General features: G+C 42.8%; 1 pseudogene; it reads right to left on the bottom strand.

Annotated features, from left to right (window-relative positions):
* Positions 1-1,842: 1,842 nt before the first annotated feature.
* On the bottom strand, positions 1,843-7,397 carry LOC132532840 (apomucin-like; annotated as a pseudogene).
* Between the last annotated feature and the right edge of the window lie 312 nt (positions 7,398-7,709).

Below are 7,709 nucleotides of genomic sequence, written 5' to 3'. Positions count from 1 at the left end.
CAACAAAAACAGAACTAGTGAGCATAAATGGTTACAGATAACAATTTACATAAAAACACTTTCTGTACTTAACAATCATTCTGTTAATGCTCCTTTGAAAAAGCCACCCACCCAGTAATAAATAAAAATATTTGTTAAGTAAAAAAGGAAAATGCAGCTATGTTAGAACTAGCAAGCATAAGTAGACCAGCACATGAATGAAATTGTACATTGCTACCATGAAATAAAGAAAAAATAACATTGAAACACAAGCCACCCTCATGAGATAATCCTCAAGACATCCATACAGGACCCCTGCCCTTTCAAGTCTTCCTAGTTCCTTTCTCCACTTTCTGTCTGGGCCACACTGGCTCCTGCTAACCTTGCTGACCTCTCCGGTGATGGCCACCATCCCTCTCCAGACCACTGAGCCACCGGGTACAGGGTTCAGTGAGAAAAATGTGAATTTTAACCATCTTAATTTCTTTGGCACATCATTTTTTGGATTTTTGCTGACTATTTTGATGTTCTGTAATATTTATGTAAAAAGCTTTATGAAGGGAGCTATGCTGTGACACACCTTGTTAAGTGCACACATTCAAGCCCATGGTCCCCACCACAGGGGGGAAGCTTCATGAGTGGTGGAGCAGGTCTGCTGTAAGTTGATGTGTGCTTGAGCATGGATGGCTGACCCCCTGGAAGCTCATCTATCAGTCTTCCCTTGGCATGCCAGCCTTGTGTTTGAGTGAGATGTGGCAAGAGTATGCAGGGGAATTCCAACCTTCCTGTCAGCCTCGCCGCATCACCCACCCTTCCCCCTTTCTGGTGGGCTTAGCCTTCCTTATATTTCTATTATCTGTTCCTGCATCACCATCCAGACCCTCTTATTCCCTTGCTCTCTTTTTCCTTATAAGGAGATAATGACCTCATTGGCCAGCTGGCAACTTCCCCTGCACAGCTACCCCTTTATAAACTTGTAACTGCACTAATAAAGATGTTTTGTTCATTGCAATGAGAACCTAAAGAGGTTTGTGTATCCTCTGCTGCCACGATATGCTGAAAGACCCCTTTAGTGAGCTCACTCCTGCCTCATTCCCCCCTGAAGAATCCCAACATCTGGTGTCCAACATCTGGTGCCCAAAATGGGGCACCCTAACAGGTTGCAGGTGTCTCTCTGTCTCTCTCCCTCTCTATCTCCCCACCTCAATTTCTGTCTGTCCAATAATTAACTAATTAATTTGAAAAAGTTATTAACTTGGGGAAAAAGAGAGAGAGAGCAGGATGCAGCCTTGCAGACATGACACTGAAAGGACTGAGTGGAGAGTGTCACAGGAGGCTGGAGTGCAGTCAGTGCTACCAAAACAGCAGGTACATGTTTCTTTTTCTTTCTTTCTTTTTATTTAATTAATGTGGTTATTTTGCCTCCAGAGTTACCACTGGGGCTCAGTGCCTGCAATACGAATCCACTTCTCCTGATGGCCTTTTTTACCATTTTATTAAATTTGACAAGACAGAGAGAAAAGGAGAGTGAGGAAAATATAAATAAGATAGATAAATAGATAGATAGATAGATATAGAGAGAGACCTGCTTCATCACTCACAATCTTTCCAGCTGCAGGTGGGGACCAGAGGCTCCAACCTCAGTCCTTGCAAACTATAACATGTGTGCTCAACCAGGTGTACCCCACTTGGTCCCTGACCATATTACTATAAAAAAGTGCTTGTGAATTTTGCTTGCAGATTGATATTTATTTGTCAGATCCAGCCAATCAGAGAACAAAATACATGACAGGGAGGATTCATTTTGAGTGACAGGCAGGCATTTGATTTTCCTCACTGGTGATTGTCCCTGTCACTCAGCTGTCAAATCCACGATGGATGGTCAGGCTGTGTGAGCTCTTTGTGGCAGCCTGGCTGGCAGCCCCGACAGTGGTCTATGCAGGAGCAGGACGTGAGGTGCCTGTATCGATAGGGGGCCAAGCTGCTGTCCGCACACTCCAGCATTAGTTCTCAGTACTCGTACTTGTCTGGCTGACAGCACAGGCAGGAGTTCTCTAACTGAAAGATCTCGTAGTTGTATCTAAAACAAAAGAAAGGGCAGGGATAAACACTTCTGAAGCATCTTCTGAAATGATACAGGGACATCCTCCTCAAATTCTTCTGTTTATTAGATAGGGACACCCAGAAATTGAGAGGAGTGGAGAGACAGAGAGACACCTGCAGCCCTGCTTCACCACTCTTTCCCCCTGCATGTGGGGACTTGGGACTGGAACCCCGGTCCTTGTGCACTGTAATGTGTGCACTCAACCAGGTATGCGTGCCCCTGCCTGCCCCCCCCCATGTATTTTTTGAAAGCTCAGTTCCCTTCACAGTAATTAACAGAACTCACCTGTAAGTCCATTTACATTCCCCCAAGCATCTAGCCATGGCCACCTTCTTGCAGCCATTGTATTTCACTATCACATTCAGGAGTGAGGACCTGCAGCTGGGCTTACCTGCAACACAGAGGAGGCACAAGGCAGGGATGGGCTGCAGCCCTAACAGGCCGTGGCTGTACCTGCTCAACCCTGAGAGCCATCACAGCCACTGCGTGTGCTGGAGGAACAGTGTCTGCAGCCACACGTCTTGACCAGCACATTAAAAACTGCTGTCTTACTCATAGTACAGGGGAAGGGGAGAAAGCAAGGACCAAAGTAACAGGGGAGAAGAAGGAAGGAGGAAGAGGGGAGAGCAGATTGGAGGGAAAGTGTGTCCCTGACTTTCATTTTCTTTTCTTTTTTAAATCTTGTATTTATTTATTATTGGATAGAGACAGAGAGAGATTGGGAGGGGAGGGAGAGGTAAAGAGCGAGACAGAAAGACACCTGCAGCCCTGCTTCACCACTCATGAAGCTTTCCCTCTGCAGGTGGAGACCAAAACTTGAACCCAGGTTCGAGTACACTGTAATGTATGCACTTAACCAGGTGCACCACCACCTGGACCCCCTGACTTCACTGTGTCATTGCAGGTTACCCTAGGATCTAGGAAGCCAAGTCTGAACATGACCTGCTGTTGTTAAGAAAACCAACTAAATTTCATAAAACTTTAAAAAACATTTCTTTACTTATTTATTAGGGACAGAGATAGAGGAATTGAGTGGCATGGGGAGATAGTAAGTGAAAGAGAGAGACATCTGCAGACCTGTTTCACACTCATGAAGCCCTTTCCTGCAGGTGGGGACCTGGAGCTTGAACCAGGTCCTTGCAGTGTGTGCATTAAATCGGATGTACCACCATCCAACCACCTCACAACAGTCTTTTTTTTTAATTATTTATTTCCTTTTTGTTGCCCTTGTTGTTGTTGTTGTTTTTAAATGTTGTTGTAGCTATGAAGTCTTTTATGAATCTGTTCTCTCCATCAACAATCCTGGATTTTGGTAGCAAGAATGATGCTATCAATGTGAGTGGGTAGCTATTACTTATTGTTTATAACTCAATTACTCATACTTATGCTATCTATCATGTTAACATCACAGCAGACTTTCTAGTCTATGCTGTTTTTCTATGCAGTACTGGGAACATATTTGGGTCCTTGGCCATGTAGTACCCTACTGTGTGGTCAATGAGGTCCAGAATTCTCACTTTTTATTTATTTTATTACTGGATAGAGACAGAAATTGAGAGAAGCAGGGAGATCAAGAGGGAGAGAGACACCTGTAGATCTGCTTCACCACTCACGAAGCTTACCCCTGCAGCTGGGGAGTGGAGGCTTGAACCCAGATCCTTACACATGGCCATGTGTGCGATCAACCAGGTGCACCAGTGCCTGGGCCCAATTTCTCACTTTTTTCTTAGAGTAAGAAAAAGAAGGAAAGACAAAGAGAAAGATGGAAGGAGAAACCACTGCTCCACTCCACCACCCACTGAGCCCACCCTCCACCCCCAGAACTGGGACTGGCACCCAGTATAGTCTGGCAGGTGAGCTAACTCCTGGCCCCTGATATGCCATAAATAAATAAGTAAATAAATAAAAATAAAAAAGTACTTGGTTTCATCAATCCTTAATATTTCCTCTATATATAAAGTCTAATTTTACTTACATGTATAGCAACTTTTTTTTGGAATCATACACTCTATATTCCTGTAAAAGTAAGCAGAAAACTGAAAAAAAAAACTCTGAATCTTTCTATAAATAACTGAAAATCTCTAATTTATTGAAACAGTATTGGAAAGCGGTGGCTAGAAGATATGCTTGGCTGGTCTCAGGATCCATACACACTGTTGGGGGAGTGAGGTGGCCTCGTGAAAGCTCATTTCATGCCAAGACTTATTGTTCAGTAGGAGGAGAAGATGAATATAACATTTAAACCAACAATTTAAATGAAACAGTTATCTTTTACTTATCGTAACTAAAAATAAATACTTTAACCATGGCACTATTATTCAACATTGTAAAATTCTCATAGAGCATTTTTTTATCTTACATGTTATTGTATTGTTAAACCTATCAGCATCTCAATGTAAAAAATAAACAAATAGGGGCCAGGTGGTGGCCCACCTGGTTGAGTGCACATGTTACAATGCACAGGGACACAGGATCAAGTCCCCGGTCCCGACCTGCAGGGGCAAAGCTTTGAAAGTGGTGAAGCAGTGTTGCAGGTGTCTCTCTGACTCTCTCTTCCTCTCTATAACCTCTTCCCCTCTCAATTTCTGGCTGTCTCTATCCAATAAAAAATAAAAATACATAATGAAATTTAAAAAAATAAATAAGCAAACAAACAAATGTTGAGGGTGGGGGTAGTCAGCATAATGCTTATGTTAAGAGATTTTCATGCCCGAGTCTTCTAAGTATCAGGTTCACTCCTTTGCAGCACCATCAGCCAGAGCTGAGTGGTGCTCCAGTAAAGAAATAAATAAAATAAATGTTGAGAACCTAATTGGATTTCTGCAATAAGATTACGTTACTAGTTTCAGAAAGGCAAGCAATTTAAATGTAAACCATCTTTAATAATTTAGATGTGAACATTCATGAACACAAAACCCTTGCCAAATTGGGGGGCCTGAGAATTAAAGACACAAAAATCTGAAGCATGCACATATATGTGTTCTATGAAAAGTTGGGGTTCTCTTTAACTTCACAGGGAGGTCCACAGATGGCTACAGGATAGCTATTGACACCTGGCTACAATTCCTCATGTCCCCATGGCAGGTGTCTGAGGAACAGGCGCACCCCAACTTATGACTTTTTCATATAGAAAATGACTAGCTGAGGCCAGGTGGTGGTGCACTTGGTAAATAAGCACACACTTTACCATGTGCAAGGTCCCGGGTTCTAGCATCCAGTCCCCACCGGCGTTGGTGGTGGAGAGATGCTTCACAAGTGGTAAAGCAGGGCTGCAGGTATCTCTCTCCCTCTCTATCTCCTCCTTCCCTCTTGAATACTGGCGGTCTCTATCCAATAAATAAAGATAATAAAATTTTTTTTAAAGAAAGAAAATGATTGGCCTTAGTCCAAGAGTCACTGAATAACAAAGTTATTTTCTGTTCTTATAAATAACAACCTACTTTCTATAACTTGGTTCCTATGAATAGCAGGAGATTAAGTTTTCATGAATTTGCAAATATACCTCTGGTATGAAAATTTGGTGGTGGTGTGTATGCGGGGGTACCCAACATAGTGGTTCCACAAAGAGATTCTCATGCCTGGAGCTCCAGTGTCCCAGGTTCAATCCCCTGCGCCACCAGAAGCCAGAGCAGTGTTCTGGAGGAAACAACATGAAAATTATGCTTGGCATTATAAGGAGATTGGAGGCCTCTCTATATATTCCTCTTCTTTCTCTCTTTTCCTTTCTTTCTTTCTCCCTTTCTTTCTTTCTCCTTTTCCTTCCTTCCTTCCTTCCTTATTTCCTTTCTTTTCCAGAGCACTGCTCAGCTCTGGATTTATGGTGGTGCAGTATATTGAACCTGGGACTTCAAAATCATGGCATGACAGTCTTCTTGCATAACCATTATGTTATCTACACGCACCTAAAGATGCATATATCTTCTTATAATATACTAATACTGCAGGACTACTCAACTGCAGCTTATGGGGCATGAACTTTTGACCCAGGAGCCTCAGGCAGGAAGGTCACCTGCATAACCATCTTACTGTCTCCCTAGATCCCAAGGGGGACATATGTTACATACAGGGGAACCTGTTGGAAATTTATGAGCCAGGTGCAGATGTTTTTGCAGGAGTGAGAAGGAAGACCATGCAGGTGTCTGCATGAGAAACAGCCATCCCTGTGATCAGACAGACACCCAGCTCACCTCTGAGCACCAGGTCTGCTTGGGGCAGTCCTGGACCACAGCCAAAAGGCCTGTGTGTTGACAGGAGTAGGAGACACAGGGCTTGCTGGGGTCACTGAAATAGGCTGCCACCTACAGAAAGAGGAGAGGAGAACATCATCTGCAAAGTTGTCTCCTGGAACTTCACAATAAAACACAACATTTGCCTTCACAATGTTACTCTACTATACCAGGGTTTCAAGGAAAGTTATTTTATGGTAAGCAGGCAGCCATCATTAAACATCATTTAAGCTGAGCTGCAGTAAACTGGTGCTTCTTTCCAGAGCATGGAGGTTAGAAATTCTAACATCACTATTTTCATCAACATGTTTACATAAAACATGCACATGATGGTTGTTATATTGGATCCCTCCATCTTTTCTGCAGCTACTCTGATCACAATTCGTAGTGTCAGGAAACACTTTGAGAAGCTGGAGAGCACAGCTTCTGATGTGCTGAATATTGCCAGATCTTTTTCTGAAAATGAATTGCTTTTCCTTTTTGTATACTTTTTTTTAAAAAGTTTTTTATTTAAAAGAGCAGAGCACTCTTTCTGGCATACAAGTTTATATATCATTAGTTTAGTTGGAGAGATGACATAAAACCATGTTTTAAAATTAAAGAGTCAGGTATGGGTGGTGGTACACCCAGTAGAGCAGGCACAAGGACCCACAGGGTTCAAACTCCTATCCCAACCTACAGATGGGAAGCTTCATGAATGGTGGGGCAGTGTTAGTTTTCTTTTTCTCCCTCTATGTCTCTGTCTTTATAAGGGAAGAGTGGGTTAAAAAAGAGACTGTATACGGTCATTATACTGGAAAAAATTAAATATGACACGTAAGGCAGCTCAATTATCTAGCTCAATGTATGCTTACTTTGCCAGTGCTAATAACCCAGGTTCAACCAGACCTGGTGCTGTGCTGTTTTCTGTCTCCATCTATCTGAAAAAACTGTTGCAAGGAATGAAGCCTTAATGACAAAGAAATGGAAAGAATAAGTATAAAAGCTAAATCATAGATTTCAGAAAAAGCATAGGTCTGTGGGTATGGAAGGAACAGAAGACTTCAAGATGGAGGCTTTACATGCCTGAGGTTGAGGTTCAAGCCCATGTCCCACAAGAAGCCAGAGGTAGGCAACTCTGGTAAAAACAAAACAAAAACAAAACAACCTTTTAGAGATCATCAGATTATTGTTGACTGTTGGTCAATTATTTTTTAAAAAATGCATTCAATAGCCACTGTGAAGGAGAGCAGGCTCTGAGGCAGAGAGGAAACTGAGACAAACAGAAAGCAAAATGAATACAATGTGTCTTTGTCCCGAGGGGGACGAGTGTTTGCTGGAGTGGCAAACCTAGGATCTGCAGTGCTCTGGGCTTGGGGTCACGAGGTGACACCAGACCCAAGAGGGAAGCTGGGTGTGGC

The sequence above is a fragment of the Erinaceus europaeus genome, chromosome 2 (assembly GCF_950295315.1).
Source record: "Erinaceus europaeus chromosome 2, mEriEur2.1, whole genome shotgun sequence".
Lineage (NCBI taxonomy): Eukaryota > Metazoa > Chordata > Mammalia > Eulipotyphla > Erinaceidae > Erinaceus > Erinaceus europaeus.
The sequence above is the reverse complement of the archived record's forward strand: the minus strand, read 5'-3'. Positions and strand labels throughout refer to the sequence as shown.